This window comes from Ursus maritimus, unplaced genomic scaffold, assembly GCF_017311325.1.
Source record: "Ursus maritimus isolate PB19 unplaced genomic scaffold, ASM1731132v1 scaffold_23, whole genome shotgun sequence".
In the NCBI taxonomy this organism is placed as follows: Eukaryota; Metazoa; Chordata; class Mammalia; order Carnivora; family Ursidae; genus Ursus; species Ursus maritimus.
Window position 1 is genome coordinate 3,320,151 of NW_024424786.1, and position 21,133 is coordinate 3,341,283.

General features: G+C 41.5%; 1 protein-coding gene across 1 annotated transcript in view; it reads right to left on the reverse strand.

Moving 5' to 3' along the window:
* Positions 1–21,133, reverse strand: part of RRAS2 (RAS related 2) — a 71,747-nt gene that overhangs the window by 15,727 nt on the left and 34,887 nt on the right.

The following is a 21,133-nucleotide window of genomic DNA, read 5'->3' on the forward strand; positions in this document are numbered from 1 at the left end:
CAACAAATAGGGCCCTGGAAGATTCCATGCCTCATCTTCATTTCTCCCCTTCTTTCCTCACACCTTGTCTTTTTCCCATTCAGCTGCCTTGTGTATTATCATAAGGAAATGAGATTTCAGAATTTTTTTCATTTGCAGGGATCTCAAACTTATTCTTTCACTGATATTTTTGTTGGTTTTTTTCATCTCAACTTCTATTTCTGTCTTCTGTTAGCAAAGCCTCCCAACTGTAATCTTCTGCAATCATCATCAGAAGAAAGGACAGTTAAGGTAGCAGAGTAAGAAGGGAAGAGTCTCAGTGAGCCAGTTAAAAATGTTTGTGTATTACACTTCATTTCTTTAAAGGTTTTAAAAAGAAAACAATGGCAAGAATAAGAATCTGAAAGAGAACTTATTTCCCCGCTTCCAACAGAAGGGCACTAACTAGGACACTGACATCATCCTTCTTTTGTTCTGAGCATCTCCTTTGCTCTCCCCTCTTGACTGACTTCCTCAAAGCCTACTTTCCCGCTGGCTCGTTACCAAACCTGAGGGAATGACTTAGAGGAAGGCAGCTTGATGCTGGGAACCAGAGCCAAAGGGGTTCAGCCATTCTTCAGGCAAGGGTTCCTGGCAGCTGGGCCTGCTGGCTCCAGGGCCACAGCATTCTTAAGTGACAACACCCCCGGCATGTGCCGTATGCAGACACCATAAAGCTACTCGAAGTAGGCAACCTGGACAAGACAGAAACCCCTGGCTGGGGAGCTGGGGGGAGGGCACTGATCTGCTTGCTACAGTGACGTGATATATTTTATTTTTGATGGATACTTTCCACATTTTATTTATATTTTAGGATTAACTTTAATCACAGAATTCAGTATCCATAATCCTATTTCCCTTTGGATGGTTTCACTTAAATGCATGATTTTTCAAACAAAGTCTGTAAAAGAAACATTTACCAACAGGAGCAGCTTTGAGTAGAAAACCATCTCCATCACCAGCCCATCCCCATTTAAAAATAAACAGATACCAAAACAATCCTGAACTTACTTTTTGGCACCCACATCTCTTCAAAAAGTGATACAACCAGCAACAGTACCTTTGTACACAATATTCTGAACAACTTAAAACTGTAGTCTTTCCCCCAAGCAAGTTGGATAAGCATGCTGTTTATATCAAGATTCGTTTCCTGAAACATGTTTCTCTGCAGCAACTGGATACTTCCTGCCATGCTTTCATCTTGTAAAACCTGAATTTCAGTGACTACTCCCAGTTTATACCTAAATGTGCAAAAATGTGCTACACTGTCCCTCCCACTTTACCTGAAAAAATAATGGACAAATATTAAATATACTTTAGTCCTGCATAATACCAAATTCCTTCGATGTGACTTTTCACTGAGAAAGAATTAAGACATTAACATATGTAGAAGATTACTGGGTTTAAGCAACTTTGAGGGCCATTAAAATAAATTAGTCTTTCTTTTAGTGGCTATGGAAGTTTCACATTTTCTTTGGCCCTCTTAACTCCTGAAACATAATTTTTTTTTTTTTTTAAGAGAGAGAGGGAGAGAGGGGCGCCTGGGTGGCACAGCGGTTAAGCGTCTGCCTTCGGCTCGGGGTGTGATCCCGGCGTTCTGGGATCGAGCCCCACATCGGGATCCTCCACTAGGAGCCTGCTTCTTCCTCTCCCACTCCCCCTGCTTGTGTTCCCTCTCTCACTGGCTGTCTCTATCTCTGTCGAATAAATAAATAGATAAATCTTTAAAAAAAAAAAAAAAAGAGAGAGAGAGAGAGAGAGGGAGAGAGGGGAAGAGGTAGAGAATCTTAAGCAGGCTCCACACCCAGCACAGAGTCAGATGCAGGGCTCGATCTCACGACCCTGAGATTGTGACCTGAGCTGAAATCAAGAGTTGGAGTCTTATTTTTTTTTTTAAAGATTTTATTTATTTATTTGACAATGAGAGAGAGACACAGAGAGAGAGCAAACACAAGTAGGGGGAGCAGGCAGCCCGATGCAGGGCTCAGATCATGACCCAAGCTGAAGGCAGATGCTTAATGACTGAGCTACCCAGGCACCCCAAGAGTTGGACTCTTAAATGACTGAGCCACCCAGGTGCCCCAACATAATCTTAGTGTTATAAGAATTTTGCCATTTTGCTAATTAACACTGGCACACACTTATTCCGCTGACATTTTTAAGACAAACTAACTGCTGGAATTTCTAGATATTTTGGTCCATATTTCACCTTCATTGTGTCCTGTTTTCAAACTGTGTCTATAGGGACGATCATTTTGTTGCTATATATTGATTTTAGGGAACCAGAAAGCACCTTCCTCCCTCATAAAAATCCATCCAATTAACAATGCTCCAGGGCCTGACAAAGAATCCAAGACCCCCTTCCTTCTCTCTCTCTCTCTCTCTCTCTCTCTCTCACTCTCTCGTAATGCTTGTAAGCCACAGGTCAGAATGTGCCTAAGAAGAGCATTCTTCAGGGGCAGGTAATAAACATAATCATCATCTCCCACCACAAAGACATACCATTTCTGTTACTTAAGCCTAGGTACTAGATATTTAGGGAAGCAGATCACCAACAAGAAATCTGTCTCTGGTGATGGACGGTCCTAGACTTGATACTAACTCTGCTACTTCCTAAGTGCAGAACCTGAGGCAAGTCACTTTACCTCTCTAACCTTTAGCATCTGTAAAAGACGACAGTAACAAACGCTTCTGGAGCAGATAAATTCAAGTAGTGCCTATAAAGTGCCAAGACATACTGATGACTGATAAACGTTAACCACGCTGTATGATTTTTGTCACACGATTAGATGGTACGAGTTAGTGTTTTTATTCAAGTATAAAGACTTGTTAATCCTGGGAACAGCTGTAATAATTCCAATCCCGGTTATACCACAGACCAAACATTGGCACGTGGCATCCAACATGTTATGAGTCAAGACAAAATCTCCTCATCCGGGGTTTTAGAGTTTTCTGGAATCCGAGCAGTAATTACACAGATATTCGCATAGGTACAAATTCATCAAGCTGTACACAGAATGTGTGCACTTTTTTTGTATGTATACAAATTAGACCTCTACAAAATACATAAATTTAATGGCTCCCTGTTGTTTACAGGATTCAGTGCTTTCTTTCCACAGCGCGCAAAGCCTTCTAGTTTGATCTGTACTGTTCATCATAAGAAGCCTTGTTTTTCACTACTTGAAATCCTCAGCCGATTGCTCTTGCTCCCCTGGTTTCATTCGTTTGTTCAACAGTTATGGAACATCACGGGGACAAGGCCCAAATTTCACAGAGCCTCACTGCTTTTTACACAACATCCAGTGCTACGATTGGGGCTGAGGGGAATGGGGTGTGAAATATACTGGCCGAAGAACGGAAACAGCATGAAATGCCGACCATACTAGTTCAGAAGGCAACAAAATTTAAGTGGCTTAAAGACTGCAGTCACGTACAGGAGCTATGTGTACATTCACTTATAAACAAAGGCCGGCAATCTGCCAGAAAAGAAAACAGTCTCTGTCCTCAGGCTGAAAGAAGTTGCCAACCATAGTCCAGAAAGGATATTCTATAGCAGAAAGCAAGAAAAAAAATAAGCACAGTACTGCATAGCAGAAGACAGTAGAGAACACACTGAAAGGGGAAGGTGGGCAAGGAGAAAAGTAATGTGCTTTCTTGGTATCACAGGAAAGGATGCACTGAGAAGGACCCTAGCCAGAAAGAAAGGGAATGCCTACTTTCAAAGGGCAGGATGCCTTCCAGGTAGTACAAAGGGCAAATGGACACAAGTCTCCTTAAGGTTGTTAAAATTTATGGAGAAAAGTTTAGGATTAGGGAAGCTATCCCATTCAGACAGGGAGTCGATTTTCCCTTGATAAAATCTGGTCTGGGTAAGTTTGTCAGAAGCCCTTAATAATGCAAGAACATTATGCTGGGACGGCATAAACAGTATTCCTGATTATATGCCACCAGATTGCACAATAGGAATTCTGCCTGGCCTAAAAGAACTGCCAACTCACTATCTTCCCATTCAAAGAAGCTGCCTTAAGGAAGAAAAGAAGGGGGAAGGGGAGGAAAGAGATTGAGCTGAGGCCACTTCTGCATTTTAGGGGGCGGGGTGAGAGCCCACTCTCTCCTGACCCCCAGCTACTGGTGAAAGTGTAGTTCCCAAGCACTGCCACAGAGCGGTGCCTGGTCTACACAATGGGACGGGTAATTTACTGGCGATTCCTAAACTCCATGAATCCAGCACACTGGTTAAGTTTACTACCCTTGCATATAAAAAAGGACAGGACGCTAGATCTAAGGTGCCGCTAGGAAGTTATAAACAAATGAAAGGCCATTTCTAAGCATAGTGCCAGTCTCAGCAGAGTCTCAGGAGTCCTCTAAAAACATGGGGTACAGAAAGGAAAGGGAGACTCTTTTCTTGGCATCCTGTTCAGAATCCACATCATGAAACATTCCAGATACAGAATTCTGTGGTTCTCTGCTCCCCCCCTCCATTTCAAGTCAAAATTTTCCTATTCTTAATTCTATCCACAAAACCTATGTTTTTTAAATCATGATAAAATAAACTAAAACATGAGGTTTCATAAGGGCTCATTTTCTATTAATACATGCATTTATAAAGTCTTTGCCTGAGAAACCTGAAATTCAAACCCAGATGCCATTTCCACTTTCTAGCTGTTTGAGTCCTTGGGTAAATTGATTAACATCTCTAAAGCCCATTTTCTCAACAGAAAGGATAAGAACCCGGATAATTTAAGGAGGGCATGTCCCAGTGCCCACCTCAGATGAGGCTCTAGAGGATCATGGGAAAACAGCAATCTTCCAGAAAGAGGTGGGGGTAGATGGAGGAAGCTGACCAGAGGGACTGAAGAGCTGCAGTCTCCAGGGAGTGCTGCGTGTGCCCCATTCTCTTCGGGGCTGCGAGCGCCCGCGGATTCGGCAGCCTCATCCCACTGCTGCACCCTAGTGGGTGAGGCAGCGGGGCGGAGTGGAAAGAGCCTGAGATGTAAGTCAAACAGTCCAGAACACAGCTCTCTGCTTTTACTACCTGTGGGAAATGAGAGTGCCTCATGTAACCTGTCTGAACCTCAGTTTCACTGTCTGATATGATGGAAATGATACCAGGGGCGCCTGGGTGGCACAGTCAGTTGGGCGTCCAACTCTTGATTTCAGCTCAGGTCATGATCTCAGGGTTGTGAGATCGAGCCCTGTATCGGGCTCTGCACTCAGCATGGAGTCGGCTTGAGACTCTCTCTCCCTCTGCCTCTCTAAAATAAACAAATCTAAAAATACATTCTAAAGATTCTCTCCCTCTCCCTCAGCCCACCCTCTTTCTCTCTCTCAAAAAAAAAAAAAAGATGGAAATAATACGAAGCTTGCAGGACTGTTGTGAAAAGTAAAAACACTGTATGTGCAGATGTGGAGTACAAAGCACGACCTCCGACCCACAGTAGGCTCTTACAAGTCATAGCTAATGAAGCGCCATCTGTATCTTACCTCCTTTGTAAGACCTACAACACTCCAACCAGTAAACAATCTCAACACGCCTGGACTCCTCTTACCCTTAAGGTGATAGGTCTAGATTTTCCCAACTTCAAATATTCTAGGTAGTGATTTGGAAAATCTGTACACCAAACTTTATGTATACTTTCTAACTGCTACTTACAATTTCCTTTCACAACTGCTTATCTTTTCCTACATGTGTATATGTGGATGTAGAAATGATGTACTGAACTAAACTCAACAGGGTATAAGCATAACTTTATAGCTTTCCTTCAAAGCCCTTCTGTGGACAAGTTTTCCTTACTCCTGAATGAAAGCTAACACGAGTCTCCTAATTTTTTCCAATCATTCTTTGATTATAAATAGTGGTTCAATTTCACCGTCAGCCCCAAGACATGATGATTTCAAAAATTAAGATGTCTACTACAGTGTGTTAGTCAATACTCACCTAAATTAAAAAGCTCTTCTCCCCTCCTGAGCTAGAGCTGAGAAGTATGCAATTGGGCTGGGGTGGGGCAGGGCAGGGGTGGGGGGTGATAGCAGTCATTGTCTCTCTTTCCCCATCTTATTCAGCATCCCTTCTACTTCTAACAAGGCTGTCTCTGGCTCCTTTAGGGTTGGAGCTGAAGGAGTGGGGAGAAGTAATGGGCATTGAAAAGGCCACACCAGTGAAATCTGATGTCCATGCTAACTTTCTGTGGGGTTCCTGGCAGAGTCCCTATGTGGGACCCTCCATGTGTAATTCCCAGGACTTAAATGAGAACTGGCCATTTACACCTCTAACCCTCCATCCTTAGGGTTTCCATGGACACCTCCTCCTAGTTCATATCATCTTCCAGGTGGTCACACTCAGTGTCCCTCTTTAGAAGGTTTTACCCTGGTTCCATCCAGAAGCTCAAGGAAACACTACTGTCCTCTGAAATGCAGATGACTAACTATACAGCCCTGTTTCTTTCTGTTCTTCTACGGATCCTCAGATTCACATACTATTCCTTATGCTCTGCTAAACACCGGGAGATACATGTCAAGTTCTCAGAATGATTCTACTAGAGCCTCGCCTCCCCTATCATTTGCCTTCACTGAAAGGGACTTAAGAGAAGCATCCTCCTCTCCAGAAGCTGTGTGTAGAGGTGGGAAAAGACACAAAACACACCACATACTAAAGGTTCTCTACAAAAACATCCTTGTCTTAGAAACTTTAACTCTCCACACTTTTATTTCCTGGAGATAAGGTATGGGCAAAATGTGCAAAACCATTAGGCTACCTTCAAGGCCAAGTCCTTGAAATATGAGGGTAACTTGGTAACCACTGCTTTATTCTCAGCCTCTGGGCTTCAAGAGAAACGAAAATAGGTTAGAGTTCCAGTTAAAGCCGTGTTACATATTTCCAACTAGATTTGATGTATCCATGGCATAGCTCATGCTTCCTAGAACGTCTTTGAGTTAAGCAAGGTACCCTGTACATAGTTAGAACCTCAAAATACTGGCCATTAGGAAACCCAAGTTCAGAAGATTGTACTGAGAGGTCAGAAATTGATTTCCCAGAGCACAATAAGGACCTGGTTAGCTATCCATCACTAGCCTCTATCTGCTAACACAAGAGCAGTGCAAATTCCTCTGGTAACACTAGAGAAGGCTATAGCAACTTCAGGCAGCTGGAGCCAGAGTCAGGCTCTTCCTGGTGTCACTTTTTAACAGCAGCTGTCAAGTCACAGAGAACCTTTGTTCCCTGCAACACCCTCCCTTATTGTTAGGTCAAATGTTTCCAATATGCTTGATATTCCTTCAGGCAAGGACATAGCTTTTCCTGACTGAAATTAGTATTTCATTTAATCTAACAAGTGTTAATTATGGAGCTCCCCATAATGGATCCTCCAGGACTCTATGCAGAATAAAAGGCTATCCTAAGTCCAGTAATTCTTTTAGTTTCTTTTTAATAAAACCTTGGCCTTCAGTCGATGTTGCTAATTGTCTCAGATTGTCCAAAGCCACCGTGTGCCTTTCATGTGACTTCTGTGCAATCTCAGGGATGATATTCACACCTCATGTGAAGTACCTGGTTGCAAATCAATGGGCCTGGTATGCAACAAAAAAAGTACAGTATAAAGTCAACTTATAAACTGGTTCTATGTCAAAAATTTGTTTCTAAGTCAAGTTAGTTGGTGCTCATCTCCCCAGGGAAAAATTGTTCTCATCTGTGTTTAGGTCCATAAGGCCAGACCACAAAAGCTACCACTGAAATATGGTCCTGAGCCATATTAACCCTGAGTTCTAGTCTAACCTCTGTAGCAGAGGCGTTTGGCCCAAGAAGAGACAGAAAGGGAATTTCCTTTCCTTTCCCAGTGCAGAGAGCCAGGCCGAATCTACACCAAGGAGGAGGAAAAGCTTGTCTTTGGGGCACCCCCCAGTCACCCCGGCCACATCATCCTTCCCTAACTCTCCACTACCTCATTCTTATTCTAGCATTCGCTTTCCTCTGATAACGTTCTAGGTACAAAATCACTTCTCTCTCTGCCCACTGTTCCTTCCACTTTCCACTCTCAAATTAAAACTAACAATCCCCTCAGGAGAGCTAGAGCTCACCCAGAGGCACTGGGTGGAAAATTGTCGGTCCAAATTAGAGCACACTGCAGTAGGAGCTTACCCCAACCCTTCAAGTGATGCTTGCTCTTTGAAAAGCAAAATTCTAAACCAAAATGAATCTTTAGTAACATTTTCAGCACAGGTCAAAAAGAAAAAGAAAAGCTTCAGACTCTGTGAAAGGAAAATTATTCAGGGGGGTAAACCACTATTTCATGATGTCAGCTCCCCAAAGGGAGTGTCAGCTTACTCTTCAAAGCTTTTATCCTTCCAAACCCAAGGCTTCAAAAGGAAAGAAGGGAAGAGAAAGGTTTTCCTCTTTCTTCTTTCACTTCCCTCCACCAACGCTATCACGACTTGTAAAACTAACCTATTGGGTGGACAAAAATGTTTAGTTCACAGTACCAGTGAAGTGATTTTGATAAAAGGAAAGGAGGGCCCTCCCACGGCTGTGGCCACTATTCATATATACAGACCATTAGTAGGTACAGCAAGCTTAACTCAGGTCCTGCCTACACAACTACACACTCATTCTTCAGAGTTGCCGTAATATTTAGAAACCAGTGAGCAACGGTAAGCCAGTGGCCTCAATCATGCAGCATAATAAAGTTTATTTTCCTTGTTTGAACTTAATAGTTACTCATTTGCTCTCATTCCCCCAATAATTGCAATCTTATTTCAAAAGATAATATACAAAGCCGAATGAAGTTTTAAGGATAACACTTAATTTTTTAAAAACACAATGACAATTGGCACAGACAGAAGTAATAAACAGAGGACCATATAAGCCTGTGAATGATATGTGGACACTAATAAATAGCTCATACTATCCCCATGGGAAATTTGAGTAAATCCCACGACATTCCCTTTAACACACCAAGTCTTTACTGTTGCCTTTCGGTTTTTGTCTTGACTGAACCCTGTCTCCTAGGGAATTTCCAGATCCATCCATCCTTTCCATCCTGATAGCCATTAACTTAGTTAAGTTAGCCTTCCTTACCTCCACCCTCATGTGGACCAAAGCCGCCTAAACAATGTGAACATTTCAGATGAAGACCACAGTCCTTGCCCCGGGACATGAACTGTCCAGGTCTCACCTGGGCCCTTTCTCTGTATCCTTCCTCTCCATATCAGGGTCCTCCCCACGATGGGGGTCCCCACAACTAAGACCTCAGGGCCAATACGGACTTTAGGCAGGAAGCATTTTCAATCATTACAAGATCCACACTCAGAGCCTCAGCATTGTTAGTTCTTACTCATCTGACCTTGGCAGGATAGTAACAATGCTGACAACTGCTACTGTTTTATTCAGGACCGAGCCATCACCATCTCTCCTCCCTCTTCTCAGACTTTCCCAATCAGCATGCGTTCCAGCTCTTACAATCTGCTGCTTCTACTCTTAACCCTTTTCTTTTTTTTTTTTTTTTTTTAAAGATTTTATTTATTTATTTAACAGAGATAGAGACAGCCAGCGAGAGAGGGAACACAGCAGGGAGAGTGGGAGAGGAAGAAGCAGGCTCACAGTGGAGGAGCCTGATGTGGGGCTCGATCCCATAACGCCGGGATCACGCCCTGAGCCGAAGGCAGACGCTTAACCGCTGTGCCACCCAGGCGCCCCTCTTAACCCTTTTCTTATACAAATAATCTGCTAAGTAAGTAATCCAGGCCGTTCCCAGAACTAGGGCCTCTTTTTGTTTTTAAGAGCATTACTGTATGTGAATATAATTCACATACCAAAAAATTCACCCATTTAAAGTACACTGTTCAACACTTTTTAGTAATTCAAAAGCTTGTACAACGGTCATCACGATCTAATTCCAGAACATTTTCACCAACCCCAAAAGGAATCCCACACCCCTCAGCAGGCATTTCTCCTATCCCCCACCCTCTCCCACCCATAGGGCCACTAAACCACCAATCTACTTTCTGTCTCTATCGACGTGCCTGCTTGGGACATTTCATATAAATCCAATCATGTAACACACGGTCTTTTTGTGTCTGGCTTCTTTAGTTATTAGCATATGTGTTCAACATCTGTCCATGTCATAGCATGCATCGGTATCATTTCTCATCCCTTTGCTATGATAAGCCATCATATGAATATATCATACTCTATCTACCCATCCATCGGGTAATGGACATCGGAGTTGTTTCTACATTTTGGCTATTATAAATGATGCTGCCATGAACACACATGTACCATCTTTTGGGTGAACATATGTTTTCACTTTTCTTGGGTGTATTTCTAGTACTGGAATTGCTGGATCATACCGTTAACTGGAAGAACTGCCAAACTCTTTTCCGAAGTGGCTGTGCCATTTTACATTCCCATCTACAGTGGTTGAGGTTCTAATTTCTCAGTATCGTCACCAATACTTGTTGCTCAACGTGTCTTTTTGATTCTAGTCATCCTAGTGGGTGTTCAGTAATATCTCCTTACAGCTGTTTTTTTAAGAATCTTTTTTATAATCTCTACACCCAACGTGGGGCTCAAATTTACAACCCTGAGATCAAGAGTCGTGTGCTCTCCCAAATGAGCCACCCAGGTGCCCCTCCTTGCCGTTTTGACTGGTATTTCCGTAATGGCATGTTGAGTATCTTTTCACATACTTATTGGCCATTTGTGGACCTTCTCTGGAGAAATGTCTGTTCAAATCTTTGCCCCCTTTTAAATCAGGTCATCTTTTTATTGTTCAGTGTAAGAGTTCTTCATATATTCTGGCTACAGGGACACCTGAGTGGCTCAGTCGGTTAAGCACTGCCTTCGGCTCAGGTCATGATCCCAGAGTCCTGGAATCCTGCCCAGCATCAGGCTCCTTCTCAGCAGGGAGCCTGCTTCTCACTCTGCCTGCTGCTCTCCCTGTTTGTGCTCTCTGACAAATACATAAATAAAATTTTTAAAAATTATACACATACACATATACATATTCTGGACACAAATCCCTTATCAGATGTATCATTTGCAAAAATTTTTCTCATAGCCCCATAATTTTGAAGTCTTCCTGCTATAAATAAGCATACAGTTCCTTAACCTCTCAACCCTGGGCCAAAGTCCTGTACCTACCAACAACCTGCCATAATTCCAACTTCATATACCCAGATTTGTGGGTAATGTCTGCCCTTCTGCTCCATTAACCAACCGCACTACCCTTTTACTATGTGGTGGTTCTTCTGTGCTGACTGCTGCCTAGAACAAAACTTCCATTGCTATACCCACTCCCCTAACACCCAACCAGCCCACCCCAAACCTGAACTTTCCTCATCACACTGAACTTCCTCTGCTTATACCATGCCCTAGCACAGTTCACTTGTGCCAATTTGTGGCATCACCCTACTTCATCAAATCTAATAAGATGTCATTAATTTTAAGACCAACATTATCTTATGTGCCAAGAAAGAAAACAAAACAAAACAAAACAAATGCAGCATGTCTTTGATTATGAGCCTCTCAATGTCAAAGATACTAGAATGTAAAGAAAAAATGTGTCTTAGAATTAATGAAATACAGTAGAGTTCTAGACAATAATTCTGTAAGGCTGGTATTGTTGTTCCAGATGAGATCATTGAGGCTCGGCGGTTACATGACCTGCCAAAAGTCACAAAGTCAGTAGACTGGTAGAACAAGGACCCAAATTCAGGTCTGAGTCCAAAGCAATACTGCTTGCATTACACATTCTTTAATCTGTCATATTAACATCAAAGCATACAATATGCACCAGTTTAAAAAATAAATCCCGTCACTCTGAAAGTAACTTATTTTTAAAATTATGAACTGCTACTGCCAAATACAAAAAGCAATTTTTACTGTTTCATTCAAATTGAAAACATTTCTACATTGAGAATAAAGGTCTGAGGATGGCAATATAAAAAACACATACTCTTTGATCTAGCAATTTCATTTCTAGAAATGTATCCTATCACTACATCTGTACATATAAGAAATGACATGTGCAAGGTCATTCATTATTGAATTTTTTTTAATCTAAAAGACTGGAAACAACTTAAATGTCCTTCAGTAAACGACTGCTTAAATTATGAAGCACTCATTCAATATGAATGCTGCCATTAAAGAAAAGAATGACTTCATGTACTAATAATATAGAGGAATCAGCAAGATATGTTGTTAAAGAAACACAGTTTACCTATTTGCCTTATTTTGCATAAAGTATCTCTGGAAAGATATACAAGAAAGATACACAAGATATCATTACCTATGGGAAGAACCCAACCTGTAAGCTGGGAGACACGAGTGGGAAGGAAAATTGTTTGTTGGTCTTGAAATCTGAAATGTGAATGAAAAAGGGAATCAAGGGGAAAGACCTGGATGAATTAAACACAAATTCTTTAGTAATAAAAGCAGAGCACGGGAGTGTGAGGAAGCCTGAATTCTAGTCCCAGCTCTACAACAACCAGACAAGTGTTCCTGGAGGAGTCAACCTCTTTCTTGGGTCTTAGGGTAAAGGAGCTATTTGCTCTGGCTGATGTTTTTAAAAGACTCCAGTTCTCTAATTTTATTAGGACATATTTAGCTCCTACACTGGGTCAAATAGAACTGGTAGGTGCTATCAAGAATTCCTTTGTTTTATGTGTGTGGTATAACAGAAAGAATATCAGAGTTTAAGTCAGGAAGGTTTGCTTACAGCCCTAGCTCCCACCACTTTCGAGCTAAAGAATTTGCAGCGAATCACATCACTAAATACTATTATTATAGCTACTTTCACAAGTTTGCTACAAGGAGTCAAGTAAGACACCCAAAAATCTTCTGAGGTTTTTACACCACTACGTGAAATGTAAGTTATTAATGTATACAGTATCCCCCTTCAGGTATTATAAACTAAGTTTTAAGAACAAACATGGATTCTGGAATCTGTCAGGCCTGGATATCCCACTTAACTGATATGTGATCTTGGGAAGGTTATCTAAATCTCTTAAATAAATCTTAAATCTCAATTTCCTGGGGCACCTGGGTGGCTCAGTCCTTAAGCATCTGCCTTCAGCTCAGGGCATGATCCCAGAGTCCTGGGATCGAGCCCCACGTCAGGCTCCTCCACTGGGAGCCTGCTTCTTCCTCTCCCACTCCCCCTGCCTGTGTTCCCTCTCACTGGCTGTCTGTCTCTGTCAAATAAATAAATAAAATCTTTAAAAAAAAAATCTCAATTTCCCGACCTTATCATATGGCCATCGTGATTCTCATTTGAAAGGGCTACTGTGGAGATTAAATGACACTTAAAAAAAAAAAAATTAAATGACTGTCAAGTACCCAGTGTATGGCTTAGCCCAAAGCAAGCATTTAAAATTTGGTTCTCTTGGGGTGCCTGGGTGGCTCAATCAGTTAAGCATCTGCCTTCAGCTCAGGTCATGACCTCAGGGTCCTGGGATCAAGCCCCGCATCAGGCTCCTTGCTCAGCAAGGAGCCTGCTTCTCCCTCTCCCTCGGCCGCTTCCCCTGCTTGTGCTCTCTTACTCTCACTCACTCTCAAATAAAATATTTTTAATCGATCAGTCAATAAATGCATAAGAATTGGTTTTCTTCCTTTCCAAACTTAGAAACAAGAGGCTGCCCCATAAAGCAGGTAGCTGACCAACTTGCTTCTAGCTGTAACTTTTGCTCCCCAGGGCCTGGCTGGTTACTTTCCTTTTCATTTCCTTTCCCTTCTATCCACTGCCACCTCCCAATATCCTAAACCCCGTCTTCATTTCTCATCTCTTCTAGAACAGAGACTGAATCGTCTGTTAGAGCAAAACTGGAAGTAAAGGGAGCTGGTGATTTTCACAGCCCATGTTCTACTAAACTTTTAAAACTTCCACAGGAAGGGCTCCTGGGTGGCTCAGTTGGTTAAGTGCTACATTCAGCTCAGGTCATGATCCCAGGGTCCTGGATTCAAGCCCCACGTCAGGCTCCCCGCTCAGCGGGAAGCCTGCTTCTCCCTCTCCCTGCCGCCCCCCCGTTTGTGCGCACTCTCTCGTTCTCTGTCAAATAGATAAATAAAATCTTAAAAAAAAAAAAAAATTCCACATGGATCTTCCTTAGGCTCTTTCACCAACCCACTCAATCTACAAATACTAACCGAGCACCTATGATGAGTCAGTAGCAGAGGATGGAATCCCAGTTCTCATGGGGCTGGCAGTTTTGTGGAGAATTGATCATCAACATATAAATAGGCAAAATATATACAGGAAAGGTCATGTGAAGTCTAAAGGAAAATAAAGGGGGCTGACAGCAGCAGGAACTAGCAAGGAGAATGTGATATTGCATAAGGCAGCCAGAGAGGGCTTCGCTGGCAATGTGACATTTTAGGATAAAATCCTAGATCAATGGAGGGAGTCAGCCATGCTGCCATGTGGGGGAAGATCACTGCAGGCAGAGAGAACATTACGTTAAAGGTAGTAAGGTGACAGTATGGGTAACATGTTTGAGGAACAGCAAGGAGGCCAGTGTGGCTACAACAGAATGAACGACACGGGAAACAGTACATGAGTTCAGGAAGTTAACAGAGGCAGTCAAAGCCGTGTAGGCCATGGTTAAGGACTTAGATTTTATTCTAAATAAAAGCATGTGGCGTCTGATGCTCTGATCTTATTCTACACTGGCTGTTGCCTTCCTTTCCCAGTCTTGCAATGGACATAAGTCTTCTTTCTGATACTTCCTTTCACAGGGATTAGCCAAGAACCACCCCACAGAGGCAATCAGAGCTGTGTGTATGTACACTTTCCTTACGATCCCCTTTAGGATGTTGTGGCAAAAGATTTCTATTAATTCAAGGAGGGGGAAAAAGTAAAAGCACTTCAAGCATATTTAGGAAACTGTAGGTCAATTACACTTGAAGTTAGTTCAGTTAAACATTTTTAAATGTGCTTAATCATTTTATAGAAACGTAAATACAAATGAAGAATATTAGCATTGTAGTATGAATTTTAAGAGTACCCATGGTATATTAAGTTCATTCACTCAACAAGTATTTGTTGAGTATTTACTACTTCAGAGATGGGGTACAGTCCTGAGTGAGAATAAAACTGATGTACTCCTGGTGCTTGTGGAGCTTACATCACAGTAGTGGAGACAATACCTAGGCAAGCAGAATAAAGAAAGATGACAATTTATTTTTTGAGAGAGAGAGAGAGGCAGAGAGTGGGGGGCAGAGGGAGAGAGAGAATCCCAAGCAGGCTCGATCTCACAATCCTGAGATCATGACCTGAGCCGAAATGAAGAGTCGGACGCTGGACTGACTGAGCCACCCAGGAGCCCCAAGATAACAATTTTTGAAATATGTACTACAAAACAAAACACTCATGTGGATAGAGAATGGATGGAATTGTTTTTAAAAATTACATTACTAAATATTGTAGCCATGGGTCTATAGCACAAATGAACTTAAAAAAAAAAAAAAAGCTTTACTGAACCCTCTTATTCTAATAGTAAGAACTAAATTGCTCATGGCTTTCATCTCAAAGTGGGAGAGAAGGAGAATGCTCTCACCAGAGGTTCTCTCCAAACCACGTGCCAGAAGAACGGGCCAGCACTTTTCAGAAAGCGGCTCTGTCTATTCACACCAAAAACTACCCTTCTTACTTCTGATTATTTAACCTCATTTATCCACCCAGCAATTCTTGGTATCTATGAAATCCCTCCTTGTGGCACACAAATTCAAATTAGACTACATCACCGGATAAATTTAAACTCCTTTAAGTGGAGACAAACATGGTTCATATCAAAAGGAAGCATATAAACATTCATCTTACAATAATACCCAACTATGTAGATTTTAAAAGTCAAGAGCTAAATGGCATGTGTTCGTAGAATTTAAGACTTTGCTCACACCATTTAAAGTTCCAAATTATAGCTTGTCTATATGCGCACAGCCTAATTTCACAGTACAAGAATGCCACATCAATTGCAAACCACACGAAGAGAAAATAAACATGCAACTAAATTTTGAATCACATTTCTATGTACATAGGTCAGATACTATTCTTCCCCTCAGTAAAAGTACTTTTACAATGCTTATTAGCAAACTTAAGAAAAGGTTTTACTCACTATAGTGGGCTGAATTGTGGCACCCAAGAAGATGCCTAACTCCTAACGCCCTGGTAGCTGTGAATGTGACCTTATTTGGAAATAGGGTCTTTGCAGATACAGTTAAGGATCTCCAGATGAGATCATCCTGGACTTAAATCAAATGGTTGTATCTTCATAAGATAAAAGAGTGGAAAATTTGAGACCCACAAACACAGACAAGACCCAGAGCGCAAGGCCACATGAAGGCGAAGACAGAGACTGGAGCGATGTGTCCACAAGCCAAGGGCTGCCAACAATCACCAGAGCTGGGAGAGGCATGGAAGGGGATTCTCCTCCAGCCTGTGAAAGAAACCAACTCTGTCAACAACCTGACTTCAGGCCCCCCAGAACTGAGAGAGAATATCTCTCTGCTGTTAAAGCTACAACATTTGTGGTAATTTGTTATAGCATATACATTCACCTATAAACTTTGAACTACCCCTTCTTGCTAATAATTTTTTGTATGTAGCTTATAAACCCAAGAAAAATGGAGGGCAGATTTTTTTTCTATTCACAAACTACTGGAACTCAAAAACTGAGCTGCCTTCACAGCACCAGCATTACAATTTATTACAAAGAGATATACATAGACACACGAAGTAACAGTTTTCATTCTCTGAACTAGAAAGATTCAGCTAGTCAACAAAAACACAAAAAGTGAAAGAAGGGAAATGGATTTAAATGGTTCTAAGTTTCTAAAAGTTTGGGGAAAGTAGTCAAAAAGAAATATACATAATTACAAATAATAATAAAGTTTCAAGACTATAACAAATTAGTTGTATTTTTTAGTTTAGTTTTTTAATTTTAAAATAATACGTCCCCATGGTAGAAAACTTAGGAAATCGTAAGAAAAAAAAGTTTATACTCACCTTTGGAATCAAATTAAGTCCTCACAATTTCTCACCTGAACTGCACAAATAAGGCCATCATTACAGGCCTTTGTTTACAATCAAGTTTATATGGCAGTTACACAACTATGAAATTGAGAGTCTACAATGGAAATTCTGATCTAATTTTAACATAAGCCTTATAATTGAAACACACAAATGGGAACTACAAGGAGAGGCTATTGTCATGGGGGTTTCCAACAAGGTGCTTTCCCTTGATCATTTTGGGTCCTAAACTGTTCTGGTCTCTAATCATAATTTACATATCAAGCAAGCCCTCGATTTTAGAAATAATATTTTTAAGAGAGAAAAAGCAATAAGATGAAGATCAAAACACTAACAAAATTTATTCAAGAGTTTTTGAATAATCTCCCACATCTCGCTTTCATTTTATTTTCTCAAAAATAAGTATCAAATAGATGGCACAAGAAGTAGGTGAAGAGGAACACCTAAGTGCAGCCACACGGCAGTGAAGCTCAAAACACGGAGAATGAAAATTTCTGCCAAACCAAATCTCTGAAATGCAGGGTAAAGTGATGTTTTTGTTGCAAACACAAATTTAAACGGTTCTGCCATTAGATATGTTTACTCAAAACTACACAGCATCCCCACTCCTTCCGTGTGGGCTGCACACAATGACTTCCTTCCAAAGAATACAATATGGAACATGGCGGGAAAGGAGAGGAGGAGCTTTACAGTAGAGAAACCACACACGCTACCTTAGTCAGCTGACCGTGGTAAACAACAGTAAGAACCGTGTTGATGTTGACGGCGTATACCCTTGATGTGATGTGACCTGATGAGCATGGCACTTTTACCTGGGTCTTCCTCCCAAAAACCCGTAACTCCACTCTATTCATGAGAAAAGCATCAAAAAAATTCCATTAGAGGGGCATTCTACAAAATACTTCATAAATTCTCCTCAAAATGGTCAGGGTCACCAAAAACAAAGGAAGTCAGCAAAGAGAAGCCTAAGGAAACATGATAACTAAATGCAGTGGGGTATCCGGATGGAATCCCAGAAGAGAAAACAGGTATTGGGCAAAAACTATGGAAACCTGAATAAAGTATGAACTTTAGTTAATAATAAAGTTTCAATATTAGGTCATTAATTATAACAAATGTACCATACAATATCACAGGTTAATAACAGGGAAACTTGATTATGGGTATACGGAAACTTTGTTTGGGGGGGGGGGGGTTAAAGATTTTTTTATTTATTTTTGAGAGCCGGGGTGGAGGGTGAGGGGAGAGGTAGAGAGGCACAGGCAGAGGGAGAAGCAGACTCCCCATTGAGCAGGGGGCCCAATGCAGGGCTCCCGGGCCTTGATCCCAAGACCCTGGGATCATGACCTGAGCCGAAGGCAGACGCTTAAGTGACTGAGCCACCCAGGCACCCCACAGAACTTTGTTTTATCTTCTCAATTTTTCCGTAAATCTAAAACTTTTCTTAAATAAAGTCTATTTTAAAAATGTACACGGTAGTCATTTCCAGAAAAATACCAATTAAGGTCTCAGGTAAGACTTTTCTAATCACTCACATGCAAAAGCTTAACTTACAGAAAACAACTAGAACCACTCACTAAGCAGTTTCTTCTAGCACTAAGATTCCATCTGGATTTTGCAAGACTGATAATTCAAGTATTGCGGGCAAGATAAAGGGTGTCTAGACCAACTCTACCTTTCAAGCAAACATCTGATTTATTGTGATAAGAGTGTGAAAACCCAAAGTCTCATAATCACAGAGCTATTTATAAATAAGACAGATAATTTTAAACCAATAAAAATAACAAAAAATAGTAATTCAGAAGAAGATGCTTCTAAAGCAGAAGCTTTGGGCAGGAAGTTTGGCCTTTCTTCCATCACCACGGACTAAAATAAACATTATGTCCCTAAACACACCGACTCCCCATTTCCTCATTTACATAAGGAAAAGTGACTACGGCACGGTGCAATAACCAAAAGATGTTCACAAAATAACAGCATATCACAAATAAGAACCTAACAGTCTTATTCTTTCAATTCACTGGCATCTGCTAAAAGCAACTGATTCTGGTAAAGTGGACGTAGCACTTTGTCACTGAGGTCTCCGTCAGTATGAACAAGAGAACCACGAGAGAAAGACTGAATGGGTACAAAGGAAGGGAAACTGAAGTCACGTTTAACTACTTCCCAGCACTTACCAGGCCTCCTCTTAAACGCCTCCTCCTGCAAAAGTGTCCTGAAGAAACTCATTTCAATTAACGCTTACTGACGTGATCCTAAAAACTGCTACACTGCAGATGAGCAAAAGCGGGGTTCTAACTGCAAATCACGCACTGGAGGTGACACGAATGAATGAGTAACAGTCCTTGCCCTCAAGGCATCTACTCAATGTCAAACAGGAGACAAGACAAGAAACAAATACCATCTTTTCTTGACTCTAGGATGCCATCAACTGGAAGATACATCCTAATTACAAAGATACTAAAATAAGAATTTAATGTCTCCGGAAGGCTAAGACAGCACAGTTTCTGAGTGACAAACGCTACAGTGAGTTAGCGTCAAGTACAGGGAAGCACAGACCACCTGACACTATCTTCACAGGCGTGGGGGTGCAGTGTCGGCACGAGCAGGGCCGCAGCCAGTCATCTCTAAGTCAATGGGAAAATACAACTCAAAGTGTATACGTCTTGCCAAGAACAAATTTATTTACAAAATGGAAAACAGACTTGATAAAGATGCAGAATATCTTTATTAATAAGTTTTAAAGCCAACATGAATAAATTCATTTTGACATTTCACTAAATTATTTGGGAAACAAAATTCACAGGTAATTTTTCACTTCTTAGAAACGTAGTCATTTTATCAGGAAGAAACTTAGATGAGAGAACTTAACGGCTTCTCCTCTTAACCTTCCTCTACAAAACAAATCATAGCAAAGCTTTTAGATGTACAAAGAGAGCAATCATAAACTCCATTTCTAAAAGAGAACCAGGCCATTTTCAGAGATAGCAGGAAGAACAAAACAATCATTTTCATGTTTTCCCTTCAGTTAGGACTGACACTCTACTTTAGGACAGGAAAACCCTGTCTTTGCAAACTCCTTAAGGCCATGCACATAAACCCTAGGGAAACACTTGCTGAATGAATGAATCACTATCCTAATAAATCCTATTTTGGATGTTCACGTCTTTCAACACTAGAGTGCCCAGGGATGAGATGGCAACCTTTTAGTTAGGGCACTGTAAGAGAAGCAAAAGCCTCATTTCACAGCACGACTCATGGACCTAGCATGGGGGGTGGGGAGGTGCCCCTCACCCAGTCTCCCAGGACAAGCTTCCCTGCTGTGGTCACTGCAGAAGAGCCTGACTCGTTCAGGCCATGGAACAGCTAAGACAAAAGAATATTTCCCGGGGAAGGTAGACAGTGTACAGTAAAGACAACCCAAACACAGATACCTTATTGATGCTTTCAGTCCCCATTTCTGAGGCTATTCAAAAGTAACTATAAATCAGACTTGCAGAAAAATTAAGTTTTACACCCCAAACTCCTTCAGGGACCCGTACATCAGGTACACAATGAGTCACACTTGGCTCGTTTGACTTGGCAACAATACCTCTACTGAATTTATGTCTACCATGCTGCAAGCACTAAGCACTTTACACACTGAAAGCTCACAAGAAGTCCACGCAGTAGGTAGTACTCTTACTATTCGTCTCCATCTTACAGGTGAGGAAGAGGAGACAGAATAGATTAAGTAACTTGCCCAAAGCCACAGGCAGTAAGTGCTGGAGACTGATTCCAAGCAGTCTGGCTCGATGCTGTGCCCAAAACCACTACATTACACTGAGAGCTACCTTCAGAAAACAAAGCAAATGTATCACTTCTATTTTCTCCATACTTATGGAGTTAAATGTCCAGACCTCAAATCGTCCCCATACATCTCAGTCAATCCTGACACTGGTAATAAGCTGGCCAACAGGCAAAGAAGTGCCTCCTAGGCATGTGAGTATGATGGGCATTGCAATAAACACAGATATAAAACTACCCAGACTTCCTTCTGCCTTCTAAGAGCACAGGTAACTGGGAGTTTACCATACATAATGATTTCTGCTTCCCCT